The sequence below is a fragment of the Oryctolagus cuniculus genome, chromosome 4 (genome assembly GCF_051225735.1).
Source record: "Oryctolagus cuniculus isolate XC-2025 breed Fujian yellow rabbit chromosome 4, ASM5122573v1, whole genome shotgun sequence".
NCBI classification, from domain to species: domain Eukaryota; kingdom Metazoa; phylum Chordata; class Mammalia; order Lagomorpha; family Leporidae; genus Oryctolagus; species Oryctolagus cuniculus.
The window spans coordinates 88,941,989-88,956,440 of NC_142870.1; positions in this window are offsets into that span (position 1 = coordinate 88,941,989).

Consider the following 14,452-nt stretch of genomic DNA (forward strand, 5'->3'; position numbering starts at 1 on the left):
TGTTCTCTGAGTTGTGTCTCCTCTAAAACTTGCAATCCTTTCTCGGAATATTTGTCTTCGTGTTGATGCTGCTCCGGTGCCATCACAGGGGCTTGTTATTGGCTTAGAGACAGGTAAACCTGTATTTTTAAAAAGACAGCTCGAGTCTTCCTGGCCTATGGCCTAAAGCTCCTGGAGACTATTGAAAAGGACCTAATTTTCTCTCCTTGCTTTTCTCCTTCCAAACAGAAGCTTTGAAGCAAAGGTCAGGATTTTAATAAAATTTTGGAGGATGGTTATTATACAATGTTAATATTTTACTCCAGCAGGAAATTTTAAGAGAACTTCGCCTGCAAAAAGGAAAAAATTACCTTTAGAATTTTTTTTAAAGATTTATCTATTTATTTGAAAAGCAGAGTTACAGAGAGGCAGAGGCAGAGAGAGAGAGAGAGAGGGAGAGAGATCTTCCATCCGCTGGTTCACTCTCCAGATGGCTACAATGGCTAGAGCTGCACCAATCCGGAGCCAGGAGCCAGGAGCTTCTTCTAGGTCTCCCACGTGGGTGCAGGGGCCCAAGGACTTGGATCATCTTCTACTGCTTTCCCAGGCCATAGCAGAGAACTAGATTGGAAGTGGAGCAGCCAGGACTCAAACCAGCACCCACAGGGGTGGGTGCTTTACCTGCTACACCACAGTGCCAGCCCCAAAACTTACCTTTATAGTTCTGACAGGGCATTGTAAGTAGCTAACACATGTATCGCCTTTTAAACTCTAGACTCCAAATTCTAACCTCTACAGAAGCATGTTCTTCCCATTGATACCATAATCTGTATTATCCCCTAAGTCCAAACACTACATGGTTCTTTAAGGCAGACCTGATCTAAATTGTCATCTGGTGAATAACAGTCAATGCCAGTTAAAAATCATGTTAATATTTGCTTGTTGCTGCAGCAATATGAGAGAACTGTGAGAGCTCTGTTTTTTTCAGGAAGACTAAATGATCCTGCAGCAGGGAAGCACTTGGATTATTCAACTCCAGAGAGTCATTTTCAAGTACTCATATGGTATTCAGGGACTTTGAGTGGGATTCTTTTGCTGTTCCCTGCATTGAGAAATTTGTTTGACTTTTATTCATTCTTTATTCAAAGATGTGTTGAACATGTGCTCTGTAAGGATACTTTGAGAGGTACTGAGATAAAGTAGAAATGTTTCTTTTATTACAGGCAGGATGAGTAAATGAAAAGATACGTTGTTGACATAGATTACACAATACAAAGTTGAAATGTCTGCTCTTCATTGTGTCATTGGCTTTGAACATGTAGCATGCTCTTAAAACATGCTTTATTTCCAAATCTTACAACAGCATTTAAATTAGCAGTAGTTCCCCCTACTTTTAGTGATGGGAAAATGGACAACCTGACTTGCCTAGGGCCACACAGCTTGTTAATGTTAAAATCAATACCAAAAGCTAGGTCTCACAGACTATAAAGACCACACTTCTTCTGCCACAATAAGGTCCACAAGAAAGTTCAGATAAAGTGCCATTGGAATATTAAAGAAGGAAAACGGCTTCGGTACAGAGGGCATCTCAGAAAGAAACCAAAAGGGTGTCCCTAGAAGAGATTGGAAAGAATCAGGGAATTAAGATTTGTGTGGGAAAAAAAAAAAAGGGAAGGACTGAGACACAACAAGGAAAGGGGAGAACATTATCCATTTATCAATTCAACTACTATTTGGTATGTTAAAGTAACAGCAGCATAAAGTGATAAGTGCTTTTGGGAAGATGGTATGTTCTATGGTTTGTGTGTGGCCTCCAAGGACTCAAGTGTTTAATGTTTATCTTTAGCATGAGGATGTGGATAAGTGACAGAACCTTTAAGAAGTGGTGTTTTGGGACAGATGTGTGGCACAGCTGGTTAAACCTCTGACTGTGACAGTGGCATCCCGTATGAACACCATTTCAAGTCCCAGTCACTGCACTCCCAACCAGCTCTCTGCTAATGCACCCAGGAAAGATGTGGAAGATGGCCCAAGTACTTGGACTCCTGCCACCTAGATAGGAGACCTGGATGGAGTTACTGGCTCTTGGCTTTGGCCTGGCTCAGCCCCAGCCATTGAAGTCATTTGGGGAGTGAACTAGTGGGAAATCTCTCTGCCTTTCTCTTTCTATGTACATTTGTCTTTCAAATAAATAAAATATTTTTTTTAAAAAAAGGTGGTGCCTAGTGGGAGGTCCTTGGGTCATTAAGGGTAAGCCTTCAGATGGGATTAAGGAAGTTCTCATGTGACTTCTGAGTTAATGCCCGTGAGAGGGCTGTGATGCAGGAACAAGCCTGGTCACTCTCCAGCCTCTCTGACTTCCTGTCTTGCCATGTGACTTCTCCCTCTTGTGTACATTTCTGAACATGTGAAGTTGTCACCTATGATATAAGGCAACCGAGAGCCCAGATGAATGGAGGTGCCTTATTTTGGGTGTTCAGCCTCAAAAACTATGAGCTAAGTAAACATTTGTTCTTGATACATGTATTTTATTACAGACACAGAAAACAGAAAACAGAATAATACAGTATGATATTCCATGTACATCCAAAGGAAGGTGTTTTCACATAGAACTGAGTGTTGAGAAGGGTTAAGCAGGTGAATCCAATGACTCAGGCTGGAGAATATTTGGGAGATAGTGGAAAAAATATCCGGAAAATTATGCTTGATTTGACATTGGAGGAAAAGCAGGGAAATATGATCTATATTATTCAGGGAAAAAGAACTGTAACTTACTTGCTTTTATGTCTGAGAAAGGTGCTTAATATAAAGAATGTTTGAACAAATGAATGAGTTATTGATGCCTGCTGAGAAACAGGCATTTTATTTAAGATTTATTTATTTATTTGAAAGGTAGAGTGACAGAGGAAGGGGGAGAGAGGGAGAGGAGGGAGAGAGAAAAAGGGAGAAAGAGAGAGAGAGAGAAAAAGAGAGAGAGAGAGAGAGAGAGAGAGAGAGAGAGATAATCTTCCATTCACTTCCCAAAGACTACAACAGCTAGGGATGGATTAGGCCAAAGCCGGGGGCCTAGAAAACCCATCTGTATCATCCAGGAGGGTGGCAGGGATCTAAGTGCTTGCACTGTCCTCTGCTGCTTTCCTAGGCACATTAGCAGGGAACTGTATCTGAAGGCACTTGAACCTGTGCTCATATGGGAAGCCAGTATTGTAGGCAGTGGCTTAACCCAATGGGCCACAACCTCGGCCCAGACAGGTATGTGTTAAGCCTGTGATTTTTACAAATATTATATTATGTTATGATCATATAACCTTCATAAAATAAGTTTTATTTTTCCTGTTTTACAGATATGAAAAATATGAGGTTCAGGGAGATAATATGTTTTTTCCAACATCACAGTACTTTAAAGATATAAAGCAGAATTTTGAAATTTGACTCCAGAATTTGTGACTATTTTCTGTTCTCTTCCTTGTGCTAAGTGACAAACGAAGGAAGTTCTGTTATTATTATCTTTGTTAATACTCTCAGTAACTATTTCATTGTAGTATAATGGAAAATATACAAATGCACTAATCATATATAATCATTCAGTGTCATAAATTTCAGCAAAGTTAAACACAACCATGTAACTGATCAGAAACTGGTTGCCACAGGCTACATAGTTTGTACTTAGTATTATAATGAATATATCCATCTCTGTTGGGATGAAATGCTTCCCTTTGTAGCTTTTTTCATATACACACTATTATTAGGAACTCATGAGATTTTGAGTCATCCTTTGCCTGGAGACTTAGTTGGTGAATGACAGCTTCTTTTTAGGGGACATGTGTTCTCCCCCAAGCCAGAAGTTACCTTTATTAAGCAACAGCACTGGAGAAACCCCTTGGGATCATTGGACCTGGGGCAAATCTAGCTGCCTCTGAATCCTGAGTAGTAGAAAAGGAAGCAACAGTGAGACTTCTGCATCTATTTTTTTTAATTATCTATATTAGCATGTTGGTTCACTGTAGCTTTGCAAATTGTAATCTGTAAAACTTAAAATAGACAGATACCCCAGATATAGAGCCCTAGAAAAGACTTGTATGGGTAGATATGAAGGCAGTAAAGGGACTACCTGGCACACTTAACTAGTGTGAGGTGGGTTCAGTTCCACTCTAGGTTGACTGCTTGTTTGCTGTTCTTGCCAGAGTCACTTCTGCTTACCGAATTTTTGGTTCCTTCAAAAAATTATTGAGTTTACAGCATTGTCCTACAAATTTTATTTAAAGATTTATTTATTCATTTTAAAGTCGGAGTTACACAGAGAGAAGAGAAGCAGAGAGAGAAAGGGGTCTTCCATCTGCTGGTTCACTCCCCAGTTGGCTGCAACGGCCAGAGCTGGGCAGATCCGAAGCCAGGAGCCAGGAGCTTCCTCCGGGTCTCCCACGTGGGTGTAGGGGCCAGAGGTCTTGGGCCATCTTCTATTGCTTTCCCAGGCCACAGAAGAGAGCTCGATCGGGAGTGGAACAGCCGGGACTCGAACTGGCGCCCATATGGAATGCTGGCACTTCAGGCAGTGGCCTTACCTGCTATGCCACAGTGCTGGCCATTATTCTAGAAATTTGATCATTGGCTCTTGCTAAGCATCCAAATCACCTACAGTTTTTAATCAATGTTTTATTGGGTTTTGAATGGTTGTTTTTGTTTTTAATAACTAGTGGTGTCCAACCCCTGTGCTAGCCTTCATGTTGTAGGTACTGTGTGAGACATGCCATCTTACTTCAGAGGTGATTACTAAACCTTGAATTTGATATAGAGAATGACTGGAGTTGCTGATTCCTGGGTTATGTTCCAGGACAATATTTCTAAGATCATATATAAGTTCAAACACAAATTTGTAAAAAGTTCACAAGTGATCACCTGATTTGATTCCAAAGGATATAGCATAAATACTATATATTCAAAATGAATTACATCACAATTTTTATCACAAGAGATAATTAAATTTAAAATACATTTGGTACAATTAGCACATATATAGTTGTCAAATATCACCTGAATTCTGCAAGAAGGAAGAACAATTATGAAATTGACTATGGTGTTGTGGCCTAATTAACCTCAAATTAACGATAATATTCTTGGCTTATTTAAGACATGATTTGATATTCAGATAGGTTATCACATGGGAATAGTTTAAAGTAATTCAGAGTTTAAACTACTAACAAATACAAAATCATGTGTTACATTCCACAGAAAATACAAAGGTAACTATAGATTTCTGAGATGAAAGTTTTAACAATAGGCACACTCATATCCCTAAACATGAAATACAAGATGAGTTTCAGCCAAGAAATCAGGGAAGATTTTTTTAGAGATGATATTTGAGATCAAGTTTGAGAGACAGAGTCATTTAGTCAGTAGAAATAACAGAGACAGGGGTGTAGTGGCATGAACTTGCATAGCAAGGAAGCAAGATATGGTCCAGTTCTTGTGGCTGAATATTCCAGCAAGTAGGCAGAGACAGAGTAGGAAAAGTTGGCTAGATGCTAGTCATGACGGTCCTGGCCACATTAAAACATTGGTTTCCGAACCCACAGGAAGTACTTCAAAGTTGATATGTTAGAAAGACATGCTGAAGGAAACACAGGGAATAAGAATTAGATGAGTTAGATTGGAATTCAAGTGATTTGAAATTTAAAGATCATTTTCCTTCTCCCAACTACTCAAACGTGGCTTATAGGGTCATAGAAGAGTGACCTTGCCAAAGACCCAATACTTAGAGATGCCCAGACTTCTCTTTAACTGTGTGTTTGGTAGTGGGATTCTTTAGAAGTGAAAGACAGGCAAGACATTTACAATAAATTTTCCCCTCGTGGCCTCCAGGCTTCCTCCAGAGTTAAGTTCAACAGTTACTCATCAATGCAGAACAGCAGTATGCAGCAGGTTGGCATCAGGAGGCACAGAAAGGGATTGCATTAGAAATTGCAGAGGGAATTTAAAATTGGCTGAATGCAATTACCCACACTGGAATTTGGCCAAGGTCTCCAGATTTAATATCACCACTCATCCTGGTCCTTGTAAAGACCCTCTGTGGTCAGAGACTTTAATTTTATTGTTCCTGTAAAATCCATGGGACAGCATTTCTCAATCTTCTCCCCATTCCCCACCCCCAAGCCAGGACCCATTACTTTCTTTTCTTGGCCACATTGCTTCCAATGTGGCTTTGATTGCTGCTGCTAACACCAAGACAGTTTCATTGCCACTGAAGGCTCTTTTATTTATTGGTGCTATGTTTCCAAAAGGTGCATTTATCTCTCCTGAATGTTCAGCTGGCCACGTAATAGCACAGGCTGACATTTTGGTGACCACTCATGAGAGAAGCAGATTGTGTAAATTCCACAGCTCTGGCATGTCATTTGTGAGGTATCTTGAAAAAAAATCATACAGGTTGACCTTGCTTTTTCAAAAGAAACACAGCAAATATAGTTGGGTGGAAGAACTTGGGGAAGTACTGTATCTCAAAAGTAAGAAATATTTCATTAACTATTATGCACACACACGAACATACACATACCCTCTTTACAAATGAAAACTAAAACATAACTAAAATTAAAATATGCATAAAGATAATATTGAAGGATATTTGAAAAAGTGACTAAACAAATATCCAAATTCTAATAGTTAAGGAGGCAAATATTGATTGAACTATGAGTAAATAAGGAAAGCTAGTAAGGTCAATAATATATGAAATAATTTTTATAACTTTGATAATAAACAAAGAAATGAAAATGGAGACAATGAGGAACTTTTTTGAAGAAAACCTTAAAGCTAATTTTGCTAGTGAAATTTTGGGGTTATTGTTGCATTTTCATAGTGTTTCGTTATCATAACACAAACGTTAACATACAAAACTATTTGAAAAACCACTTAGGCAACAACGTCAAGATCTTAAATATATTACATTCTTCAAGTTAGAAATTTTGATCCTGGAAATTTAGCCAAAGAAATAATTCAAGGCCTCCATGCTGTGGCGTAGAAGGTTAAATCTCTGTCTATGACACTGGCATCCCATATGGGCACTGGTTCGAGTCTTGGCTGCTCCACATACAATCCGGTTTCCTGCTAATGCACTTGGGAAAGCAGTGGAAGATTTCCCAAGCACTTGGGCCCCTGCCCCGACGTGGGAGACCTGGAAGAAGCTTCTGGCTCCTGGTTTCAGATCGGCTCAGCTCTGGCCATTGTGGACCTTTGGAGAGTGAATCAGCATATGGAAGACCTCTCTCTCTCTCTCTGTCTCTCCCTTTGTCTGACTTTAACTCTGCCTCTCAAATAAATCTTTAAAGAAGAATGAATAACACAAAAACAGGAAAGTGTATCCATATATACCATTCATTGCAAAATAATAATAATATAATTATTACTATTATAATTATTATATATAATAATATAATATATAGTTATATATTTTATATAATTATTATTGTTATTATTATAATGGTAACCCAGAACTCACAACCAGCAATACATAAAAGACGCCCACAACTCAACAACAAACACAAATAATTTGCTTAGATAATGAGCCAAGGATTTAGATAGACATTTTTTCAAAGATGATATGCCAATGGCCAATAAAAGCATGAAAAGATTCTCAATATCGCAAATGGGATACAATTCAAAATCACAGTGTGATACCACCTGACACCAACTAGGATAGCAAACATATAGAACAAAAGAAAGAAAATAGCATGTACTGTCTACAATATAGAGAATTAGAACTCCAGTGCACTGTCTGTAGTATGTAAAATGGTACAGTCTCTTTGGAAAAGAGTAAGATAATTCTTCTAAAAACCAACAATAGAATTATTGTCTGACCAAACAATTCTAGTTCTGGGTAAATACTTAAAACAACTGCAAGGAAGGTCTCAAAGAAATAGTTGTACACCTTTGTTCATAGCAGCACTTTTCACAAAAGACAAATGTGAAAGCAATCCAAGTGTTCATTGACAGATGAATATATAAGAAAAATAAGGTATATACTTACCTTTAATATTATCAAATCCTAATACAGAATAAAGAAGGAATTTCTGAAACTTGCTACCATGTGGAATAACCTTGGGAGCATTATGCTAAGTGAAATAAGCTAGTCACAAATTTACAAAGACTGTATGATTCATTTACATGAAGTACCAAAAGTGTTGAAATTCATAGAGACAGAAAGTAATGATATGATTGCCAAAGGCTCAGGGAAAGGGAAAATGGAGAGTTATTGTTTAATGGATATAGAACTTCAGTTTTGCAATATAAAAAGTTCTGTAGATTGGTTGCTCAAGAATGTGCAAGTACTTAACCCTATCTACTATTGACCTGTACATTTAAAAAGGATTCTAAGATGGTGAATTATATACTATGTGCATTTTATCACAATTTTTCAAAAACAGTATTCCAATTTTATTAGAAAGTAGGAAAATTACTTAGCAATTAAAGATATAATATGATAGAGTATTACATTCCTATAATCATTAGAAATTGTAATTACATAAGAGCATATAAATTCGATATAAATTTTATTTTTTAAATATTTATTTATTTGAAAGGCAGAGAGAGAGAGAGAGATCTTCTGACTGCTGGTTTACTCCAAAAATGTCTGCAATAGCAGGGGTAGACCAGAGAAAAAAAGGAACCAGGAACTCCATCTGGGTCTTTCATGTGGGCTATAGGAACTCAAGTACTTGGGTCATCATTCACTGCCTCCCAGGCACATAAGCAGGAAGCTGGATAGGAAGCAGAGCAGAAAGACTCAAACCGTGCACTCCAATTCGGGATGTTGACCTCCTTAGTAGGGGCCTAACCTGCTGCACAACATCCCCGCCCCCTTTTAAACTTTAAAACATAAAATTCACAATTATTATATTTATAGCCAAACTGCCAAATAAAAAAATAAACTAAGTGAAATGTTAGGATGCTTGTAATATGCATTAGCATGCGAACACCGATTTTTTTAAAAAAACTATTCTACAACAATTTTTTTGTGAAAGAAACAGAATTATCACTATTCCTCTAAAAAGAGGTGTTGCTATCTTTTCCCTCAGGGGAGAGGATTAAAAAATCAGTGTTCTTCCTCCTCATAGAAAAGTACACAAGTAAGTATTTGGCTATAAATTTAGGAAGGAAAATAAAACTATTTAGTTTGAGATAAAAAATAAGCGATAAACCAGAGGCTAAATCATGAACTATAGAACATCTCAAGATTACAATGAAATGAGATATCATTATTTTTCACTCTAACATTTCTAATTTTTGATTCACTATTATTATTGTTACTATTAACTATTATTGTTAATATTAAAGTTACTTTTTCTTTTAGATGCTGATATTAAGAGGTTATTTGTTTTTTCTTTGTATGTATTCATATCTAATCCTGCAAAGACAATTTTCCACTACAATTTATCTCCAATTGTGTAATAGGTATTAACATAAAAATATGACAGCATACAGTATTTATAATCAATAATTTTAGAGGGTATCAATACTATCGTTAAGTGTTTATTTGTTCAATAAGTATGCACACATTTTTTCTTTGCTAAACAATGTATGATAACTGGTACTTAAATCAGATATTAACAAAGGTATCGGGTGTTTCTGAGATACCATGTATCATGCCTCAAGTTCCCTAACTGTGAAAATGAGGTGAATGCTCTGGTCTCTCCTGTAATATCAGATACTCTAAAGATAAATGAAATAATATGCAACCACCACATATGAAACAATTATCATTTATATGAAGAGTTGACTGTGAAGCTGGCCACTGGATAACAATAGAGAAAGCAGGAGGGAGGGAGGGAGGAAGTGGGAGAGAGAGAGAGAGGCGGAGAGAGAGAGAGCCAAGTATACATTTCCTGAAAATGTGACCTTGCAGAACACATAAAAGTGGAGTCACAAAAAATGAACGAGGAAAGGACTGCTCCCATCAGGCCCTGCTGTGCTTGACCAGCCTTTCCTGATGTCTGATGTCCTGAGCCTAACTCAGGCTCTGGCCAGAGTTGAATTTTCTATTCTCTGACAGGTTGGATGTGGGTTCTTGAGTAGTTACCTGACTTCTTATGTCTCAGTGTTTACACATGAGAAATGATGATGAAAAAGACTCAAAAGCTTAGTTTTTGTATGGAATCAAACTGATCACACATTTAAAGCACCTCTCTTAGCGCTCCAGCTTCTCGACTAAATGTGAAATTTTAGCTTGTGTCTTGTCCTCCAAGGAGCCATAGGAACTTAAGGAAATCATAGCCAATGCTAATTCTTATTCTCTACAAAGTGCAATACAATTACTTGCATGTGATAGGTAGTTGATACATATTTATTGATTAGCACAGGCACTCGATAAACACTCTTTGATCAATCAACATTACAGTAGAAGTTATATGGTTTTAAAAATGCTCTCTTGATTTATTGTAGGAAGTCTGAGGCACCAGATGCACAGAAGTTATAAAATCAGCGTCTCAGTATTTCAGGAAAGAAAGGTCTTTCCCTGGGATAGTAATAATTAGAATTATGTTTCTGCAGTTAAATATGCCATAAAAGCTATTATCATCTATAAACTTGATCCTCAGAATAATTAAGTAAGAAAACTAAGAAACAGGAATTACTATTACTATTTAAATATTAGGCTCAAAGTGAGTGTTGTGACTTTATCAGGGACAGATGCACATGGTAAAAGTCAACCAAGGAAACTGATCCAGTTCAGTTTCTTTACATAGCAGGTTTCTCTTTACAATGCTGCTTTGGTGTGATCTTGATCTTTCACAAACCCTCACACAGCCATGCATTCCTGGCTTTATTATTTGCTTAAATCCTTACATTACAGGACTAGTTGGTGCATTTATCACAGTTTGACTGAGTCTCCACCTAAGATTGTGTCAAGAACTAATTATATAAGTTGACTTCATTATAAAATAATCATTATCTTTTTTTTTTTTTTTTTTTTTTTTTTTTTTTTTTTTTGACAGGCAGAGTGGACAGTGAGAGAGAAAGAGACAGAGAGAAAGGTCTTCCTTTTGCCGTTGGTTCACCCTCCAATGGCCGCCACGGCCGGTGCACTGCGGCCGGTGCATCGCTCTGATCCGAAGCCAGGAGCCAGGTGCAGGGCCCAAGCACTTTGGCCATCCTCCACTGCACTCCCTGGCCATAGCAGAGAGATGGCCTGGAAGAGGGGTAACCAGGACAGAATCCGGCGCCCCAACCGGGACTATAACCCGGTGTGCCAGCGCCGCAAGGCGGAGGATTAGCCTATTGAGCCAGGGCGCTGGCCCATTATCATTTCATATGAGCTACTCCAACAGTGCATTTCATACTCCATATTTGATAATCATCACTTTTTGAAATTCTTTACTTTTGATGACACACAACTCAAATTGAGGTTTCAAAAAACCTCGGTGTTGAGGCTGGCACTGTGGTGCAGCAGGTTAATGCCCTGGCCTGAAGCGCTGGCATCCCATATGGGCGCCGGTTCTAATCCTGGCTGCTGCTCTTCTGATCCAGCTCTCTGCTATGGCCTGGGAAAGCAGTGGAAGATGGCCAAAGTCCTTGTGCCCCTGCACCCCCGTGGGAGACCTGGAAGAAGCTCCTGGCTCCTGGCTTTGGATCAGCGCAGCTCTGGCTGTTGTGGCTATCTGGGGAATGAACCATCAGATGGAAGACCTCTCTCTCTCTCTCTCTCTCTTTCTCTCTCTCTGCCTCTCCTCTCTCTGTGTAACTCTGACTTTTAAATAAATGAATAAATCTTTACAAAAAAAACTCGGTGTATAAAATAAATGGGTAAAGTTTTGTTGCCTACAAAGTCAAGAAGTTGGTATCTCAAGAGGAGAACTTCTGGTATCCTTCCCAAAACTATTGATGGCAGCTATCTTGATAGGAGCACAAACACCATGTGAGTCAGTTTCATCAGACTAGTCTGGCTGACCCAACAAGCCGATCTAAGAAACTTTTATGTGTGAGGGGATATTAAATCATGTGGGCACCTTTCTCGATGGTATGTTTTACTCTAAAAAATGGGGAACAAAAATGATTCTGCAAAATTGGTTGACAACATCATGCAGGAATATAGAAACCATACACTACAATCCATGTGTCTTTAATATTAACATCACATCCCTTCTGAGGCCTGCAGCCAATTATGTATTATTTCCCATACACCTACTGTGTACAAATACTGTGCAAAGCATTGTGGAAAAGAATTTTGTGACTTCAGGACCATTCTCTGTCCTCAATATATTTTTAGAATTTTTTAGGAAATAGGAGTATACAAGCAGTTTCACAGAGGGAAGGTGGCATGGGAGCCACAGAGAGTGGAGAGGGGTTTAAAGATGTTAAGAGAAAATCACTCCAATTTTTTTTGAGGAGGTGGGGAGAAATTGTCCTTTGTGCACTGTGTATTCCTTAGTTTAAACAATTTTGTTAAAATCTAGCTTCCCATACTCTCACTCTGTATCCTATGCTGGCCATTCCTGAAATAATCACCATTCAAAGATAAAATTCTGTCTGCCTCGTCCATCTCTCCTCTTAGATTTAGAAAGAAGTTACTTTTGCTCATTAGATTATTTCAGATACTATGCTATTCTTTCTGTTAATGGAAATCTTAGCATCTATAGAGCTAGATTTTCAAAGGAGATAGAAGAGGGGCATTTGTCCAACTGACTGACCTCAAGGTCCTTACTTCAGATGATAGGAACATCTCTCAGACAAAAAAATGGAGAGGAGACAACAACTGACAGCACAACCTGCATCCCATTACTGAGAGTTTTAAAGGTCAGACTGTAAGTGACCAAATATGTGAATTTCACAATGACTACAGAACAAATGTCCTGAAGAGATTAGCCTGATAAAATGACAATTACATACTTATCGTTTACGTATGTCGGGGCAAATGAAGCAATGTAATAGCATTTTTTCTGAATTTCTTTGAAATATGACAGACAAAATTAATTTGAGACTAGAGAATAGAAAGGGAGAGTTATAAATTTGGAATTTGACAAATAAGGCGTGCATACATAACGTGCCAAGTCTGAAATAAAAAATGAATGTGTTTGAAAATCCCAAGTCCTTGTGACAAAGTCTCTTCACTTAAAAATTTTTGCCAGTCAGAATATTATCTTTTTTCTTTTATTTTGTTATTCCTGTTTGTATCGCTTTCAAAATTATGATACATTATCAGAACACCATCATAATCATCATAGAAAATATATTAATAAATGGATGCAAATTTCACGGGGTTATAATACACGCCAGCATATAGACACTTCCAGCTCTACAGCCACAGGAGAAAATTTAAATACACTAAAATTAGGAAACAGTATATATATATATATATATATATATATGAATTATATATGTGTATATGGCATGCATGCAGGTCAACCATAAATTTATGGTGTTGATTTTTCAAATGCAAACATACTTGTGTGCACACATAAACACACACTTCTCCAATACATGTGTATTTACCACAAACACACACTTTATGTAGCATTTTGTCCATATGTTTGAGAAATTTTCATACATTCCCTTCAATTGGAATAAAATCTGAGTATGTGTTTCCCTTTCAGGATCCTGATGAAGTTATCTGTTTCTTTCTTTTTTAAAAAAATGATTCACACTTATTTGAAAGGCAGATTTACATAGATGGAAGGGGAGACAGAGAAAAAGAGAGATCTTCCATATGCTGGTTTACTTCTCAAATAGCTACAACAGCTAGGGCTGGGCCAGGCCAAAACTAGGAGCCAAGAATTTCATCTGGGTCTCCCAAGTGGGTGGCAGGGGCCCAAGCACTCACTCAGGTCATCTTCTCCTGCTTTTTCAGGCACATTAGTAGGGAGCTGAATTGGAAGTGGAACACCCAGGCCCCAAACCAGAGCTCATGTGGGATTCCAGCATCACAGGTGGTGGCTTAACCTGCTGGGCCACAATCTTGGCCCTTTCATCTCTGCTAAGAACTTGGTATACAGTTTTCAAAACACAGTAAGCATTTAGTAAATATTGTTTGAATTATATCATAGTGAATGGCAAACATGACAATTACTTGATTAAATGAACAGAATGTTGATGTGATGTTTACTATCAGTACAATGGGGATTAGTTTAAACCTATAATCAGAATAATTTAGGACATGGAGTTTTGAAGTATTACGGTATAGTGAAAAGCACATACCCAGGCATAGGAGTCAGAGAGCCAGTGTGTCAATTTCCGCTCTGTTGCTGCCACAGTTTGGAAGCTAATTTGAATGTTTAATGCTCCCAAGATACCCACATGTTAAAGGAATACCAGAGGGAGGTTGATGAAACACTTGGAGGTTTATAAGGACGTCCTTGGGTCAACACTGGGGCTGTGCCCTCAGCAAGTAGTTCTGGTGTGACTGCTTGAATTCTTGTGAGAGAGTTGTTATAAAAACTTCAGTCTGAGTGCACACCCCCTTGTTCTGCTTTCTGGTTGGCCATGTGGTCCCCCT